Here is an 18,866-nt window from a genome sequence, read left to right on the forward strand (position 1 = left end):
ATGAGACACAGTTGCCAATAAGTCAACGGCAATTAGTGTCTCAAGAGGTTGATGATGAGGATGAGACTCAGTTGTCAATAAGAGCACCCCCTTGCAGCAATCTCCCTTGCCAAGGGGTAGGTGTTCCGCAGTCTGGCGCTTTTTTGAGGAAAGTGCGGACGATAAAAGAATTGTCATTTGCAACCTGTGCCGTACCAAAGTGAGCAGGGGCATGAACACTAGCAACCTCACCACCACCAGCACGATCCGCCACACTAATAGGTGGGCCAAACGCTTGGGTCCACAATCAGCGTCTGCGGGTCACACCACTGCCTCCTCTTCCCCTGTGTTACATGCTGGCCAATCCCCTGTCCAAGACACAGGCCCGGATGCCTCCCACCCTGCACCTGGACCTTCGCAAGCACCATCAGCTAGCACATCCACTTCTGTGTCCCAGGCTCCCAGCACAGTGTATAGATGTCCATACCCCAGGCCTTTGAACGAAAGCGCAAATACCCAGCCACCCACCTAAATGTGCACCTTTCCAAATTGCTGGCCCTGGAAATGTTGCCATTTAGGCTTGTGGACACTGAGACTCAGTCCCCAGCCGCCACTATTTTTCCCGGTGTGCCGTCCCTGCCTTACACCAGCATGTTTCCCGTAACATCACCTGTGCCCTGACCAACGCAGTTATTGGGAAAGTCCACTTAATGACTGAAACATGGACAAGTGCTTGTGGCCAGGGACGCTACGTTTCGCTGATGGCACACTGGGTGAACGTTGTGGAGGCCGGGAGTGAGTTGTACCCTGGGATGGCACAGGTGCTACCCACGCCAAGGGTTGCGGGCCCTACTTCCATCAGGATTTCCGCCACCACCTACATAAGTGGCTTCTACCCCCCCTTCTCCTCCTCTACCTCCACTTCCACCTCTGAATTCTCATCTTGCAGCATCAGTCAGCCATCAGTCAGTAGCTGGAATCAGTGTAGCACTGCAGTGGGGATACGGCAACAGGCTGTGCTGAACTAATTTGCTTAGGTGACAAACAGCACACCGCCGCAGAGCTGTGGCAGGGTATAAGGGACCAGACTGAGCTGTGGCTCTCGCCACTCAACCTACAACCAAGCATGACTGTGTCTGATAATGGCCATAACTTGGTGGCGGCTTTGGAGCTCGGCAAGCTCACACACATACCATTCCCAGCCCACGTGTTCAACTTAGTGGTTCAGCGGTTTCTCAAAACCTACCCCAATTTGCCTGAGCTACTGGTGAAAGTGCGCTGCGTGTGTGCCTATTTACGAAAGTCATGCTGTCTGGCAACACTGCAGCAGCGCTGGCAATTGCCAGCTCACCGACTGTTATGCAACATAAGCATGCGCTGGAACTCCACGTTTCACATGTTGGCCAGGCTTTGTGAGCAGCAGAGGGCAGTAGTGGAAAACCAGCTGCAACATGGTCGTTGCTTTTCCAGTCAGCTTCCGCTATTCACAAGCGATGAGTGGCCATTGATTTCTGACCTCTGTGAGGTTTTATGCAACTTTGAAGAATCAACAGAGATGGTGAGCGGCGAAGTCGCTACTATCAGCGTAACCATCCCACTTCTGTGTCTACTGAAACGCTCACAATGAAAGCAGACGCTTTGCATATGGAAGAGGTGGAAATGGGGGAAGACAGTACACAGGGTGATAGCCAGACCACCCTCAGTTCATCTTCTCAGCGCAAATTGGATGAGGATGATGAGGAGGAGTAGCAGGAGACGGTTGCCTCCTCTACAGATGGTAGTACCCATAGCAGGTTTATTCAATCTGTTCAGCGTGGTTGGGCTGAAGAGGAGGAAGAGGATTACTGGTTGTTCACCCTTCTCGACCCCCGCTACAAAGAGAAGTTTGTGGTGGAGAGGACTAGCAAAATGGTGCAATACCAGAAGGTCCTTGTGGAAAAATTGCTCCAAACATTTCCAGCTGACAACGCTGGTGGCAGAGTCCGTAATTCCTTGGGCAACCAAGAAGGGGAGACGAGGGGAACACACAGCAGTTCCAACAGAGGCAGGGCAACACTCTCCAAGGCCTGGGACAGCTTCCTGACACCCCGCCAGCACCCTCACCCTGATGTCCGGCATAGTGTCACAAGTAGGAAAAAGTTTTGGAAGATGGTGAAGGAGTACGTAGCAGACCGTGTCAGCATCCTCAGTGATCCCTCTGTGCATTACAACTATTGGTTGTCCAAGCTGGACACGTGGCACTAACTGGCTGTCTACGCCTTGGAGGTGCTGGCCTGCCCTGCCGCCAGCGTTTTGTCAGAGCGGGTATTTAGTGCTGCTGGGGGCATAATAATTGATAAGCACATCCGCCTGTCAACTCAAAATTCTGACAGGTTGACTCTTATCAAAATAAACAAGACCTAGATTGCCCCTGATTTCTCTACACCACCAGAGGAATGCGGCTGAACATAAAGGCATTTTTAATGTGGCCTTTATGGTGTATTGAATACACTGTATTACCATGCACCCCTTTCACCACGAAAAAGGGCATATGGTTCAATCTTCCTTTTCTTGTCCTCCTCCATCATATCTACATGCTTATTGGGCTGCCCTCGCTCCTAATGTTTTCGAAGGTTAGGTCAGCAGCAGAACCTCACCCCTAATGTTTTAGAGGGTCACCAGCTGGGCCTCGCCCATAATATTTTAGATGGACAGATCAGCAGCAGGCCCTCTCCCCTAATGTTTTAGATAGTCAGATCAGCAGCAGACCCTCACCCCTAATGTTTTAGATTAGGGATGCTCAACCTGCGTCCCTCCAGTTGTTGTAAAACTCCAACTCCAACAGTGCCCTGCTGTAGGTTGATAGCTGTAGGCTGTCTGAGAATGCTGGGAGTTGTAGTTTTGCAACAGCTGGAGGGCCGCAGGTTGAGCATGCCTGTTTCAGATGGTCAGATCAGCAGCAGGCTATCACCCCTAATGTTTTAGAGGGTCAGCTCAGCAGTAGACCCTCACCCCTAATTTTTTAGATGGTCAGATCAGCAGGAGGCCCTCGGCCATACATTTTTAGAGAGTCACCAGCAGGCCCTTGCTCCTAATGTTTTTGAGGGTCACCAGCAGGCCATCAATCATAATTTTTCAAGGGTGTGTATGATGCCCTCCTTTATGTGTAATAAAGGGTGTATTGGAGTGCCTCTTCCTTGTAATTTTTGGCAGCCCTTGCACTTTATATACAAGTAAATATACAGGAAAGAATGTTTCCTAACAATTTTTCCTCTAAAATCGATTTTATCTTCGGTTTGGTGCATATTATTGTCAGTCTGTAAAAGTGGCGTACTACTCGGACAACATCATTCCCAGCAGCGACCTGGGAGTCCAAGATGCATCCAGACATCCTCCCCATGCTGTTCCCGAACCATTTCAGTGGTGTTTCCATCCATTTCTGACCTTTTGCTATGAACCAGACACCCTCCCCTCTTCGGAGCAGGGGGTGCCTGGTTTAATGCTCTGGTTCTCCCCTTGACTTCCATTGTGCTCTGGTGCTCGGTATAGCACTGCCAATCACTCACAATCAGTGATGGAAATCACAGACCAAAAGACAGATGTGTGAATGAGATATAACACTGATCCCAGGACAGAGTCTTGATGGACATCAACAGAGAGAAGCAAGAGGAGGAGGTGATATGCTAGAGCAGGGCTGGCCAACCTGTGGCTCTCCAGCTGTTGTAAAACTACAACTCCCACCATGCTTTGCTGTAGGCTGATACCTGTAGGCAGTCTGGGCATGCTGGGAGTTGTAGTTTTGTAACAGCTGGAGAGCCTCAGGTTGGCCATCCCTGTGCTAGAGTGAGACACTATGGGTACTGAGGGCTGTAGTATAAATGCTGCAGGTTCTCCACAATACAATTGCATATGGAAAAATGCTGCATTTACAGTGGCAACAAAGTAGATGAGAGTTTCACAAGTTTATATGCTAAGGAAATTTTCCGCTAGAAAACCCACACATTACTTTACATTTGGTGGAGATTTTAAATCTGCAGTGTGTCAATTTATGTTGTGGATTTCTGTAGTGGATTTTACTCTTTGCAATGCAGAGGGTTAAACCTGGCTACTGTATGGCTACTGTTATCTGTGTAATGCCCTCTGCAGGGCATATATACATTGTATGGGTCACACGTGCCACTGGTACCTACTGTGGGAATAAACCGCAAATACCATCCTATCCTGTGGGATGACTCTTCAGCTGGTGACCTTGATTAGCATTGAGACTTTAACTCTCGCTTGCATCTGTAACCATTTCCAAACAAACATCTCTCAATGATTAATATCCATAGAGCCTTACTTCAGCCGGTGTTTTAAATAAAGTTAAATTAGTAAAAATATATTTTATAAGAAACCATCATTTTGTTTCTGTCATTGTGTGAAATACATAAGATACAAACGTTGCAGAATTTACATAGCTAATCAGGAATTACTGTAAAAGTTCATTAAATCTGATCTAGGGAATTCATTTGAACCCAAGTAAGCAAATTAAGTGCTGAGTTAATTATGTTGTTAATTACTTAATTAACCATTATCTTTTTAACTGATGCCATTAATAAATTGACATACATTTCTGTTTGAATACATTTATGTGTTGAGCGTCTTTTTTGTTTTCTCAATGTCTCTTGGGTTTCATTTTTTTCCCTAAAGTTTTCAATCTAATGCTATGGCGAAGGAGTCTTTCCCAGCGGACTATTAACACGTAATTAATCATATTACATTCCTAATGAACACATTGTACATTGATTAGATTTTAAAGCAGTGACCTTAATGAAAAAAAAAACTTCAGTACCATTCATTAAATTTGTGTTTGCCTACTATATGGTGTAATAATGCTGTATTCCCTTTGGCAATATACATTCCACCATTAACACATGAATGTGTTTATATGTGCAAATATATAATTTTGCTGTACCGTGTAACAGACGTGTCAGTAAATGCTTTGCAAATGCAAAATGGGATTTTTTTTTACTGATTACAAATGTTCACAGCCTCATCTACACATCAGAATTTGGGAATTGTATAATACAAAAGTTGAATATCACACTATCATTAAAATATTTGGCCTTATACTGTACCTCATTGTGCCTCCAATATTACATGGATGCATACAGAGGTCTATGGTTCTATCTCTTGCCATATTACAATGCCATAGAAGCATTGTCTCTAGGGGAGAATGTGGTACCTCAGTGAGGTATGATATGGTGACATGCAAAATGAAGTCAGAATTCGGATGTGCAATGTGGCTATATTATGTTTGTGGTCTTGTGTAGACCTTATATACACAACGCTGAAATATGCTGGGCCACCATCTGTCCATACATATACATTGTAAGGTATGTTATTTTGCTGTCTACTGAGATTTGGTTGCCGATTCAGATTATAAATCACAGGAAAAAAAATGCATAGCTGAGACTTTTGCCAATATATTCCTGTCAGGAACACATCGGAGCCCCTCATGCACCACGTCATGGTGAAGGCACATTCAATACATATGGAACAAAATCACAGAAATACAGTGGCCAATATAGGGGAACTGCTCAAACCCCAAACACTGTAGCGTGTTTCTCATTTGGGGAGCAGTCCCCCCGCATGTGGAGCGCAGAAAACGACCATCCCCAGCCAAAAATGTGTACAATGGAGGATGCCGGCACGGTCCACATGCACCACAAAGGCATCCTACACAAAACCAAGCATTGTGCGGATAAAAAAAATAAAAAAAATAAAAAATATATATATATATATAAAAATCACAGAAAAAAAATGAACCAAACGGATATGCCACTGACTATACTAGCTAGTCATACAAGCAGATATTAAAAGCTGAGACTTTTGCCAATATATTCCTGTCAGGAACATATTGGAGCCCATCATGCACCACGTCACGATCTCTCAGCATGGCAAGGGGTCCTACCACTGCGCTAACTATGGTGTGAACACGGTCTGAAGGTGATGAAATCCAGCTCACAGCCAAGCTTCCACACAACCGCATAGCAGGACAACTAATGCAATGTGAATAAAGCAAGACTGTAAGCCACACCCATATAAGATGGTGTGATGGAGGTTACCAGGTGCAAAAGAATGTTAAATGCCAGGTGAAGGCACATTCAATACATATGAAACAAAATCACAGAAATATAGTGGCAAATATGGGGGAACCGCTCAGACCCCAAACACTGTAGCGTGTTTCTTATTGGGGACCACCGCATGTGGACCGCAGCAAACGACCATCCCCAGCAAAAAAATGCGTACAATGGAGCATGCCGCCGCGGTCCACATGCACCATAAAGGCATCCTACACAAAACGGAGCATTGTGCGGATGAAAATATATAAATATATAAATCACAGAAAGAAAATGCACCAAATGGATATGCCACTGACTCCGAGGGGCTCCGATGTGTTCCTGACAGGAATATATTGGCAAAAGTCTCAGGTTTTAATATCTGCTTGTATGACTAGCTAGTATAGTCAGTGGCATATCCGTTTGGTGCATTTATTTTCTGTGATTTATATATTTATATATTTTCATCCGCACAATGCTCTGTTTTGTGTAGGGTGCCTTTGTGGTGCATGTGGACCGCGCCGGCATCCTCCATTGTACGCATTTTTTGCTGGGGATGGTCGTTTGCTGCGGTCCACATGCGGTGGGACTGCTCCCTCAATGAGAAACACGCTACTGTGTTTGGGGTCTGAGCAGTTCCCCCATATTGGCCACTATATTTCTGTGACCTTGTGCCGATTCAGATTATCTAATATGTGGATGTTGCACTCTGCTTGCTCACCAATCCTCTACTCAGCATCCAAAAGCCACTTACCACCCCAGTCATTAGATTCTCGCCTTCATATCTTATCCATTTTCTAAAACATTTACAAGCTGCTCCCCAACACTTCACATCCATACCTTCACTTCCACACCCTAATACTACTGGATGCTGTTGCTTCCAGCGTTAGGCTCCTTACCAACAAAGGAGTTGTAGTTAATGGAATAAGTAAAGTCAAGTCTTGGTGAAGTTTAACGGTTTTATTTGAACAACCTTGTAACTTGTGTCATCCAAATGATATTTGACTGTTATCTTTGCTCCAGCAATCTAAGGGTAAACTGGCAGGTAAAATTGAATACTTTGTTTTCTCTCTTGCCAAACTGGCTTCAGGTTTCGTTACTGGACTTTACTGGACTGGTACTGTTGAGGGGGGTTCCTTTAGCCGCTGACCACCTCGTAATACTCATTCTATGAACTGCCTGGAGCCATGGTGCTCTGCAAGTTGCTTTCCCAGAGCTCCTGCAGCAGGAGGGGGAAACGCTCCCCTCACTGTGCCATGTCTGGTCCCTTTGGACTCTAAACTCAACATCCTCTACAGCTTACTACAACCACTCCCTTGGTAGGAAGCAGCACTAGCCCACTTCTGCCGAAATATGGGGTGGGAAAGGAATGAAATGGTAAGTTCCATTCAATCTAAAGGTACTCGCTTCCAGATACACTGCCACTTGCTGGACAACTAGGAACAGTGCATGTAATAACAATTGCATAACAATATCATTAAGGCACAGAGGATCTGGAAATAAATACACAGATGACATTACTTGCTAGCCATTAGAGACAATAGCTAGGTGTGGGAACGGTGGTGCCCCTCTAGGGTACTAAATAGAGATGAGCAAATTTTTTAAAAATTCAATTCGGCCAGTTCGCCAAATTTCCTTAAAAAATTTGGTTCAATCCAAATTTATTCGAGGCGAATCGTGTTAAAAAACTGCTATTTCCTGGCTGCAGAGAGCTTTTATAGTGGCGTAGAACACTGTGCCTTGCAGTAACACGCATAGATGCCTTGCAGTAACACGCATAGGGAGTCTGCTCTGGTAGTCAAATAATACGGTCAGTCAGTATGACATGCAGATGACAGGCGTCGCTCTTAGAATCACTGCACACTTCACTTCTTTGGGCAGTCATAGGGCCAAAACTGACCAAATAGCTCAAGTATGAACTCAGCCTTACAGATCGATGTTAGCGCCAAGAAGAAGTGCACTCTTTTTAAACCGTCAGCTGATTCCCCATAGATGTCTACAGAACCTGTTCTATTAAACACTTTTACAAGTAGAGTTCCCCCGACAGAGTGGAGAGGGTGTCAGCAGTAAGTTTGTGTTGACGTCAGTGATTAATTTTCCCCATTCTCTGATCCGTCAGAACAATAACCCCCAAAAAACGGATCCTTTTTGTTGAGCATCTGCCTTCACTCAGCCAGCATTTGGTCAGTAATCCAACAGTATTGCTAATGCCCAAAAAAACAGGAGTGGATCCAAAACAGAGATGACACGTGAATGTAATATTCGCATGTCTTCTGTGTTTTGTACCCACTCCTGCTTTTGGCTACCAAATCACAAGCCAATTCTGATGGGACCATACAGGACTTACAGCTGCTCACAGAAAGGATTTGTTGTGCATCTTATTTTTCCTTCCTTCTGACAGATCAAAAGACGGGTCAAATAAATTATGTCAGCCAGGCCGAAAGGCAAAATAGTGGCCCAGTCATGAAGTGGGGAGGGTGGGAACAGCATGAGAAGTCCACAGAGTGGCCCTATGACATAGTGGTGAGGTGGAAGCAGCATAAGGAAGCCACAGAGTGGCACAATGACAGTGTGGAGGTAGCAGCAGCAGCATCAGGAGGCCACAGTGTGGCACAATGACAGAATGTGGAGGTGGCGGCAGCAGCATCAGGACGAGGCCACAGAGTGGCACAATGACAGTGTAAAGGTGGCGGCAGCATCAGGTGGACACAGAGTGGCAAGGTGACATAGTGTGGAGGTGGCAGCAGCATGAGGAGACCACAGAGTGTCAAAGTTACATAATGTGGAGGTGGCATCAGCATCAGAAGGCCACAAAGTGGCAAGGTGACATAGTGTGTCTGTATTATGAAGTTCTTTGGGATATGTATGGGGTGTATTAAGAAGTTCTGATGATTGTAATAGTGAAGCAGGGAGCCATTCTCTCCCCACTCCACCATTTAGCCAAAGATGCTCCACAGCAGCAGCATAATGTCCTCACACATTGTGCTTCTGGTCTGTGTAGGAGGAGGAGAAGGGCAGGCTGGGAATCAGCCTCTGCTCCTCCTCCTACACAGCAGTGCGATGTGTCACAGCATCCTACTGTTGCTGGATAGTGCAGATCATGGGAGGAACCTGGTGAGTATTTACAGTCAGTTTTTTTCACTTCCAGTGAAAGGGGCACATATCTGGCCATAGCTTCTGTGAGGGGGCACATATCTTGGCATATCAACCGTGAGGGGGCACATATCTTGGCATATCTACTGTGATAGGACACATATCTTGATACATCTACTGTGAGGGAGCACATAACTTGACATAGCTACTGTGTGGGGGCACATATCTTGGCATATCTACTATGAAGGGGCACACATCTTGGCATATCAACTGTAAGGGAGCACATATCTTGGCGTATCTACTGGGAGGGGGCACATATCTTGGCATATCTTCTGTGGGGGTACATATCTTGGCATATCTACTGTGAGGGGAGACATATCTTGGCATATCTGTGTAGGGGCACATATTTTGGCATATCAACTGTGAGGGGGCACATATCTTGGCATATATTTTGTGGGGGGCACATATCTTGGCATATCTACTATACAGGGACACATATCTTGGCATATCTACTGTGAGGGGGCAAATATCTTGATATATCTACTGTGAAGGGGGTACACATCTTGGCATATCAACTGTGAGGGGGCACATATCTTGGCGTATCTACTGGGAAGGGACACATATCTTGGCATATCTACTGTGAGGGTAGACATATCTTGGCATATCTACTGTGTGGGGGCACATATCTTGGCATATCTACTGTGAGGGGGCACAAATCTTGACATATCTACTATGAAGCGTGCACACATCTTGGCATATCAACTGTGAGGGGGCACATATTTTGGTGTATCTACTGGGAGGGAGAACATATCTTGGCATATCTACTGTGAGGGGAGACATATCTTGGCGTATCTACTGTGTGGGGGCACATATCTTGGCATATAAACTGTGAGGGGGCACATATCTTGGCATATCTACTGTGAGGGGAAACATATCTTGACATATCTACTGTGAGGGGGCACATATCTTGGCATATATTTTGTTAGGGGCACATATCTTGGCATATCTACTATACGGAGACACATATCTTGGCATATCTACTGTGTGGGGGCACATATCTTGGCGTATCTACTGGGAGGGGGCACATATCTTGGCATATCTTCTGTGGGGGCACATATCTTGGCATATCTACTGTGAGGGGAGACATATCTTGGCATATCTGTGTAGGGGGATATATTTTGTTAGGGGCACATATCTTGGCATATCTACTATACGGAGACACATATCTTGGCATATCTACTGTGTGGGGGCACATATCTTGGCGTATCTACTGGGAGGGGGCACATATCTTGGCATATCTTCTGTGGGGGCACATATCTTGGCATATCTACTGTGGGGGGCACATATCTTGGCATATCTACTATACAGGGACACATATCTTGGCATATCTACTGTGAGGGGGCAAATATCTTGATATATCTACTGTGAAGGGGGTACACATCTTGGCATATCAACTGTGAGGGGGCACATATCTTGGCGTATCTACTGGGAAGGGACACATATCTTGGCATATCTACTGTGAGGGTAGACATATCTTGGCGTATCTACTGTGTGGGGGCACATATCTTGGCATATCTACTGTGAGGGGGCACATATCTTGACATATCTACTGTAAAGGGGGAACACATCTTGGCATATCAACTGTTAGGGGGCATATATCTTGGCATATCTACTGTGTGGGGGCACATATCTTGGCATATCTACTGTGAGGGGGCACAAATCTTGACATATCTACTATGAAGCGTGCACACATCTTGGCATATCAACTGTGAGGGGGCACATATTTTGGTGTATCTACTGGGAGGGAGAACATATCTTGGCATATCTACTGTGAGGGGAGACATATCTTGGCGTATCTACTGTGTGGGGGCACATATCTTGGTATATCTACTGTGAAGGGGGTACACATCTTGGCATATCAACTGTGAGGGGGCACATATCTTGGCGTATCTACTGGGAAGGGACACATATCTTGGCATATCTACTGTGAGGGTAGACATATCTTGGCGTATCTACTGTGTGGGGGCACATATCTTGGCATATCTACTGTGAGGGGGCACATATCTTGACATATCTACTGTAAAGGGGGAACACATCTTGGCATATCAACTGTTAGGGGGCATATATCTTGGCATATCTACTGTGTGGGGGCACATATCTTGGCATATCTACTGTGAGGGGGCACAAATCTTGACATATCTACTATGAAGCGTGCACACATCTTGGCATATCAACTGTGAGGGGGCACATATCTTGGCATATCTACTGTGAGGGGAAACATATCTTGACATATCTACTGTGAGGGGGCACATATCTTGGCATATATTTTGTTAGGGGCACATATCTTGGCATATCTACTATACGGAGACACATATCTTGGCATATCTACTGTGTGGGGGCACATATCTTGGCATATCTACTGTGAGGGGGAAAATATCTTGGCATATCAACTGTGAGAGGGCACATATCTTGGCTTATCTATTTGTTGGGGCACATATCTTGGCATATCTTCTGTAGGGGTACATATCTTGGCATATCTACTGTTAGGGGCACATATCTTGACATATCAACTGTGAGGGGCACATATCTTGTTGTATCTACTGGGAGGGGGCACATATCTTCGCATATCTTCTGTGGGGGGGCAAATATCTTGGAATATCTACTGTGAGGGAAGACATATCTTGGCGTATCTACTGTGTAGGGGCACATATCTTGGCATATCTACTTTCAGGGGGCACATATCTTGACATATCTACTGTAAAGGGGGCACCGATCTTGGCATATCAACTGTGAGGGGGCACATATCTTGGCATATTTACTGGAAGGGGGCACATATCTTGACATATCTACTGGGAGGGGGCACATATCTTGGCATATCTGCTGGCAGGGGCACATATCTTGGCATATCTACTGTGTGGGGGACATATCTTGGCATATCTATGTAGGGGCACATATTTTGGCATATCAACTGTGAGGTGGGTACATATCTTGGCATATCTACTATGAGAGGGGCACATATCTTGGTATAACTAATACAAGGGGGCACATATCTGGCATAACTACTGTGAGGGGCACATCTGGGCATATGTACTCTGAAAGGGCACATCTGGGCATAACAAATGTAAAAGGGCACATCTAGGCACACCTACTGTGAGGGGCAAATACCTGGGCATTACTGTTGTGAAGGGGCATATCTTGGCATAGCAACTGTAAAGGGGGCACATATCTGGGCATAGCATTTGTGAAGGGGGCACATGTGGGCATTACTACTGTGAGGGGCACAATGTGTGCATTACCACTGTGAAGGGAACACAAAGTGGGCATAACTACGGTGAAGGGGCACACCTGGTCATTACTACTGTGTGCTGGTACAAATGGGAAATAATTACACCTCGGCTCTCAGCCAATAGTCACTGGTGACACTGTGAGCCACAGGAAAGCCCAACAGGCTAGGTGCCAGCGTGGATTGTGAGCCGCCATTCAGAGGAGACTGGCTGCACATCAGCATCATAAGCAAAAAGTGGAGCAGTGTGTCTGTGATATTGTGATTTTAGGAAAGGATGGGGAGGGAGGGGGCATCCTGAGGGACTGAAACACTGGGTAGGTAAAAAAAAAGTAGGCGCATAAGGACTGATTCACATATATCCACTCTGTAGCATGCTCTGTGTAAGGTATTTAATCTATAATACATGCAGTTTCATTGCTGCGTGTATCGTGCAACATGCCACAAGGGGGCCCACTGAGACTTTATCGTCAATGAACCTGGAGCCGCAGCAGATGTGGTATATGAAGTTTTTCAGCATAGAAGGTATTTATTATGAAGTTATACAGTTACTAAGGTGGGTATTATGATTTTCTGCAGCAGCTGAGGTATGTGTTATAAGGTTTTGCAGCTGATGAGGTGTATATTCAGTTCTGAAGTAGCTGAAGTGTGTATTATGATGTTCGGCAGCAGCTGAGATGTGTATTATGATGCTATCTGGCAGGAGAGGTGTGCAGTGGTGCTTGAAAGTTTGTGAACCCTTTAAGATTTTCTATATTTCTACATAAGTTTGACCTAAAACCAAATCGAACAAATGAGTGAAAAATATTACACTTAGTCATTTATTGAGGTAAATTATCCAATATCATGACGTTTATATTGTATAAGTATAAGGCCTCTTGCACATGAACGTGTGCTGCCCGTGCTGCGGACCACAAATTGCAAATCACTTGAAGTTCTATCTTTTTGCGGAACGGAAGCACGGAACAGAACCCCACGAAAGGTTCCTTTCCGTACCGCATCTCCGGGTTTGCGGACCCAATCAAGTTAATGGGTCCGCATCCGTGATGCGGAATGCACATGGCTGTGTGCAAGAGGCCTTAACCTTGCTTTCAGTATCTGGCATGACCCCCTTGTACTGCAATAAATGTAGCTAAACCTTCCAGTAATTGTTGATTAGTCCTGCACATCAGCCTGGCGGAATTGTAGCTCATTTCTCCATACAAAACAGCTTTACCTCTATTATGTAGGTGGGTTTCATTCCATGAACTGTTTGTTTCAGGTCCTTCCACAACATTTCAATTGGATTAAGGTCAGGACTTTGACATGGCCATTCCCAGATGCAGCAAAACAGGCCCAATCAATGACACTACCACTGCCGTGTTTGACAGATGGGATAAGGTTTTTAAGATGCTTTCTTTTTGAAAACATAACACTTCTCATTAAAGCCAAAAAGTCTTATTTTGGTCTTATTCATCCACAAAATATTGTTCCAATAGCCTTCTGGCATGTCCAGGTGTTATTCAGCAAACTGCAGATGGGCAGCAATGTTCTTTTTGGAGAGCAGTGGCTTTTTTCTTGCAGTCGTACCATGTATACCATTGCTGTTCAGTGTACTCCTGATGGTGGAGGTGGACTCCTGAACGCTAGCTAATGTCAGAAAGGCCTTTAGTTGCTTAGAGGTTACCTTGGGTTTCTTTGTGACCCTGCCGACTATCACACACCCTCCCAGGAAGGGTAATAATGGCTTTGAATTTTCTCCATTTGTGCACAAAATGTCTGACTGTGTCTAAATTCGTTAGAGTTGGTTTTGTAACCTTTTCCAACCTAATGGGCATCAACAACTTTTCAGAGGTCCTCAGAAATCTCTTTTGTTGTTGCAATGATAAACTTTCACATACAACTTATAAAGACAGATCCCTGTTCTTTAAATAAAACATGTTGCCTACTCACACCTGATTGTCATTCCATTGATTGAAGACACCAGACTCTAATTCCACCTTCAAATTATCTGCTAATCCTAAAGGTGCACTTACTTTTGCCACTCACAGACATGTGATATTGAATATTTTCCTCAATAAATAAATGACGTAGTTATCTTTATCTGATGTAGTTTTAGGTCAAATTTATGCAGAAATATTGATAACTCTGTATATTATGAAGTTCTGCAGCAGCTGAGTTCTTCTATAAGGTTCTTTAGCAGATGGAGTGTGTTACAGGGAAATATGTCTCTCAGCCAGAACCTCAGCCTGATTACCACACTAATATTCCTAATAATTGGATATACTGTAGTGTATATTGATATCCAGTGGTATTTACCCAATGAGTGATATCAGTATGGCCTGTAGCCATTTGGTCATTGTGTCCCTTGTTAGCATATCAAAGGCAGGAAGGGCAATTTGTAAAAGTAGTTGGACAACATTCTCTTGGCCAATAGATTGGGAAGATTTTTGGATAGTCATAGGGTGAAGTCGATGGTGGGGGCTGGGACACAGGAACATATAGGTGATATGAAACTTTAGATGCTCTCTCTCTCTCTTTCTGCCACCCACTGGACCAACAGCACTTCAGGAGCAATCTAAGTTATATGTGTGCTTATGTGGGTATGTATATAAGTATAATATCCCAGTAGACTTTATATGTGTACATATAGATATTGGTAGTCTGCGATTATATTACCAGTAGATTATACATGCTATTTATGCAGGAGTCTCTACAGTCGTGGCCAAAACTTTTGAGAATGACACAAATATTAGTTTTCACAAAGTTTGCTGCTAAACTGCTTTTAGATCTTTGTTTCGGTTGTTTCTGTGATGTAGGGAAATATAATTACACGCACTTCATACGTTTCAAAGGCTTTTATCGACAATTACATGACATTTATGCAAAGAGTCAGTATTTGCAGTGTTGGTCCTTCTTTTTCAGGAGCTCTGCAATTCGACTGGGCATGCTCTCAATCAACTTCTGGGCCAATTCCTGACTGATAGCAACCCATTCTTTCATAATCACTTCTTGGAGTTTGTCAGAATTAGTGGGTTTTTGTTTGTCCACCCGCCTCTTGAGGATTGACCACAAGTTCTCAATGGGATTAAGATCTGGGGAGTTTCCAGGCCATGGACCCAAAATTTCAACGTTTTGGTCCCCGAGCCACTTAGTTATCACTTTTGCCTTATGGTACGGTGCTCCATCGTGCTGGAAAATGCATTGTTCTTCACTAAACTGTTGTTGGATTGTTGGAAGAAGTTGCTGTTGGAGGGTGTTTTGGTACCATTCTTTATTCATGGCTGTGTTTTGGGGCAAAATTGTGAGTAAGCCCACTCCCTTTGGATGAGAAACAACACCACACATGAATGGTCTCAGAATGCTTTACTGTTGGCATGACACAGGACTGATGGTAGCGCTCACCTTTTCTTCTCCGGACAAGCCTTTTTCCTGATGCCCCAAACAATCGGAAAGAGGCTTCATCGGAGAATATGACTTTGCCCCAGTCCTCAGCAGTCCATTCACCATATTTTCTGCAGAAGATCAATCTGTCCCTGTTTTTTTTTTTTGGGAGAGAAGTGGCTTCTTTGCTGCCCTTCTTGACACCAGGCCATCTTCCAAAAGTCTTCGCCTCACTGTGCGTGCAGATGCGCTCACACCTGCCTGCTGCCATTCCTGAGCAAGCTCTGTACTGGTGGCACTCTGATACCGCAGCTGAATCCTTTTTAGGAGACGATCCTGGCGCTTGCTGGACTTTCTTGGACGCCCTCAAGCCTTCTTAACAAGAATTGAACCTCTTTCCTTGAAGTTCTTGATGATCCTATAAATTGTTGATTGAGGTGCAATCTTAGTAGCCACAATATCCTTGCCTGTGAAGCCATTTTTATGCAACGCAATGATGGCTGCACGCGTTTCTTTGCAGGTCACCATGGTTAACAATGGAAGAACAATGATTTCAAGCATCACCCTCCTTTTAACAGGTCAAGTCTGCCATTTTAACCCAATCGGCCTGACATAATGATCTCCAGCCTTGTGCTTGTCAACATTCTCACCTGAGTTAACAAGACGATTACTGAAATGATCTCAGCAGGTCCTTTAATGACAGCAATTAAATGCAGTGGAAAGTTTTTTTGGGGATTAATTAATTTTCATGGCAAAGAAGGACTATGCAATTCATCTGATCACTCTTCATAACATTCTAGAGTATATGTAAATTGCTATTATAAAAAGCAGCTACTTTTCCAATTTCCAATATTTATGTAATTCTCAAAACTTTTGGCCACGACTGTATATGTACATATACTAATGGTCAGGTACTGGATGTGAGTTGGTTAGAAGAGTAGATCCAGTAGACTGTATATTGGTGGACTCTGGATATACTGTATATACATACACATTATTAGCCACATTTGCTTAGCATCCAGGGTGGGCAGGAACGGAGGCAGTTGTGTGTGATGTCCTCTATGTACCATGTGATTTGTAGTGTCTGTATCTTTATAGTATTCACATAACCATAATGACAATGGCCAATACAGTGTCAGGAAATGGGCGACCCAAACAAATCAAGAATCAAAACAATTATAAAGGGTAACCTTAGTTATATATAACTTTTAATAAATAATGCGGATAATTGTTTGTTTAGATGTCTGTATCTTTATGTATAATGTCCATTGCTTTGTCATCTCTATGTTATCAGTAAGCTATTTCTATATATAAGTATCTGCGAGGGTTGTATGTTACTCCTGGGGTGTATGAAGGACAGGAGGGGTGTATATAATACACAGAATAAGTGGGTTATATAGAAAACAAAGACAGCAGTCTAGGAACAAAATAAAAGGGATGAAATACGGAGATAGACAGAAACCTCCAATTTCCAGCAAGCAAAACCCCTCTTTAAATGAGTGTGTATGTGTAAGATCCTCACCTGCTTTGCACTCCAGGGGAACCAAGAGGGGTCCTCGTGGAGTTGCGGGACAGGTTATGCGTGTCTCTGATGCACCAGCGCTGACCCCTTTGCGAGCCAGTGCGGAGATGCGTTCGCGTGGACATCGGAGGGGAGGACCGTCGGAGTCCCGGGGACAGAGTGGCCAGGCGAGTGACAAGACGCCGCGGCCAGGGTTGTCTCCGGTGTCTCCTGCGACTTCCGTTTCTGCATCTGGGTCCACGCGCTCGCATACTCGCGCTGAGTCAATCATGCGTCCGTGCGTACGCACGAGGGCAGGTTCGCAAAGGGATACACGGTCGCGAGTACACGCTTCTTATGCACTTCGTCGACCAGTGGCGCATATTATACTGACTCACAAGAGCAAAGTGGATTAGGGAGCCAGCCATGGGTTAATCAACTTGTGATTGCCTTAGGCCTTGTACTCAGGTGCAGGGCAATTTGTTCACCTATGGTAGTGGACACTTGGCACCCTGGGATTGGTCAGCAGGCATTTAAAAGGAGGTCTCTCAGGGTGATCAGTGCCCACTGTTATTTTCCCTCAACCAGTTATAGGTCACAACTCCTAGTGACTGAAGACTGCCAGGAACTTTGTCCTTACAGCGGACCCAAGATCTGGAGTGACTCGACTGCCAAGTGCACAGCATCATTCAGCACTGGTTGGGACTATTCCTGGAATCTCCTTGCCTGGTTTTTTGTTATTATTCCTTGTTACCAGCAAGTGTCCTGGACGTTTATGTTTCTGGTGAATAAACACCTTTTTGCTTTCATCACTGGTCTGTTTGTTGGTGCCTTGCATTACAGAACAGTGGGCCCAACTAACAGTTGCCATGGACAAGATCCAGCAGCAGCTGAATGAATTAACGGGAGCCGTTAACCTGCTGTTCCAACGACGCCCAAATATACCAGCAGCCGCTGCAGCGCAAATCCAAGAGCAACTGACAACTGTGATGGAGGAGGTTCAGCAGCTTATCCAGGGAACCTCAGCACTACCCGTCACTATCGCAAGGCATCAAACAGAACCTAAGATCCCTCTGCCTGACCCCTTCACAGGAGAGCGACAGGAGTTCTTAAACTTCAGGGACTCCTGTCTCCTTTATTTCCAGTTACGACCGATGGCTTCTGGCACTCTCAGGCAGAGAATTGGGATTGTAATGTCACTGCTACGTGGAGACCCCCAACGTTGGGCATTTAACTTGCCTCAAGACCATACAGCTTTTTCGTCAGTGGATGCCTTCTTCGAGGCTATGGCTGTGATTTACGATGACCCGGATCGTACTCGCACCGCAGAGACCAATCTTGAGCATATTCAACAAGGCCGCCGCCCAGCTGAAGAATACGCTGCAGAATTCAGGCGATGGGCAGCTTTCACCACCTGGGGCGACGCAGCCCTACGCCATCGCTTCCGTTTGGGACTTTCGGATGCGGTCCGGGATCTTCTTTTGGCCTTGCCTACCCCCTTCTCGTTGGAAATGGCTATCTCTCAGGCAATCGATGCCGACAGGCGAATCCGTGAGAGGCGAGTGGA

This window comes from Bufo gargarizans, chromosome 1, assembly GCF_014858855.1.
Source record: "Bufo gargarizans isolate SCDJY-AF-19 chromosome 1, ASM1485885v1, whole genome shotgun sequence".
NCBI lineage: Eukaryota > Metazoa > Chordata > Amphibia > Anura > Bufonidae > Bufo > Bufo gargarizans.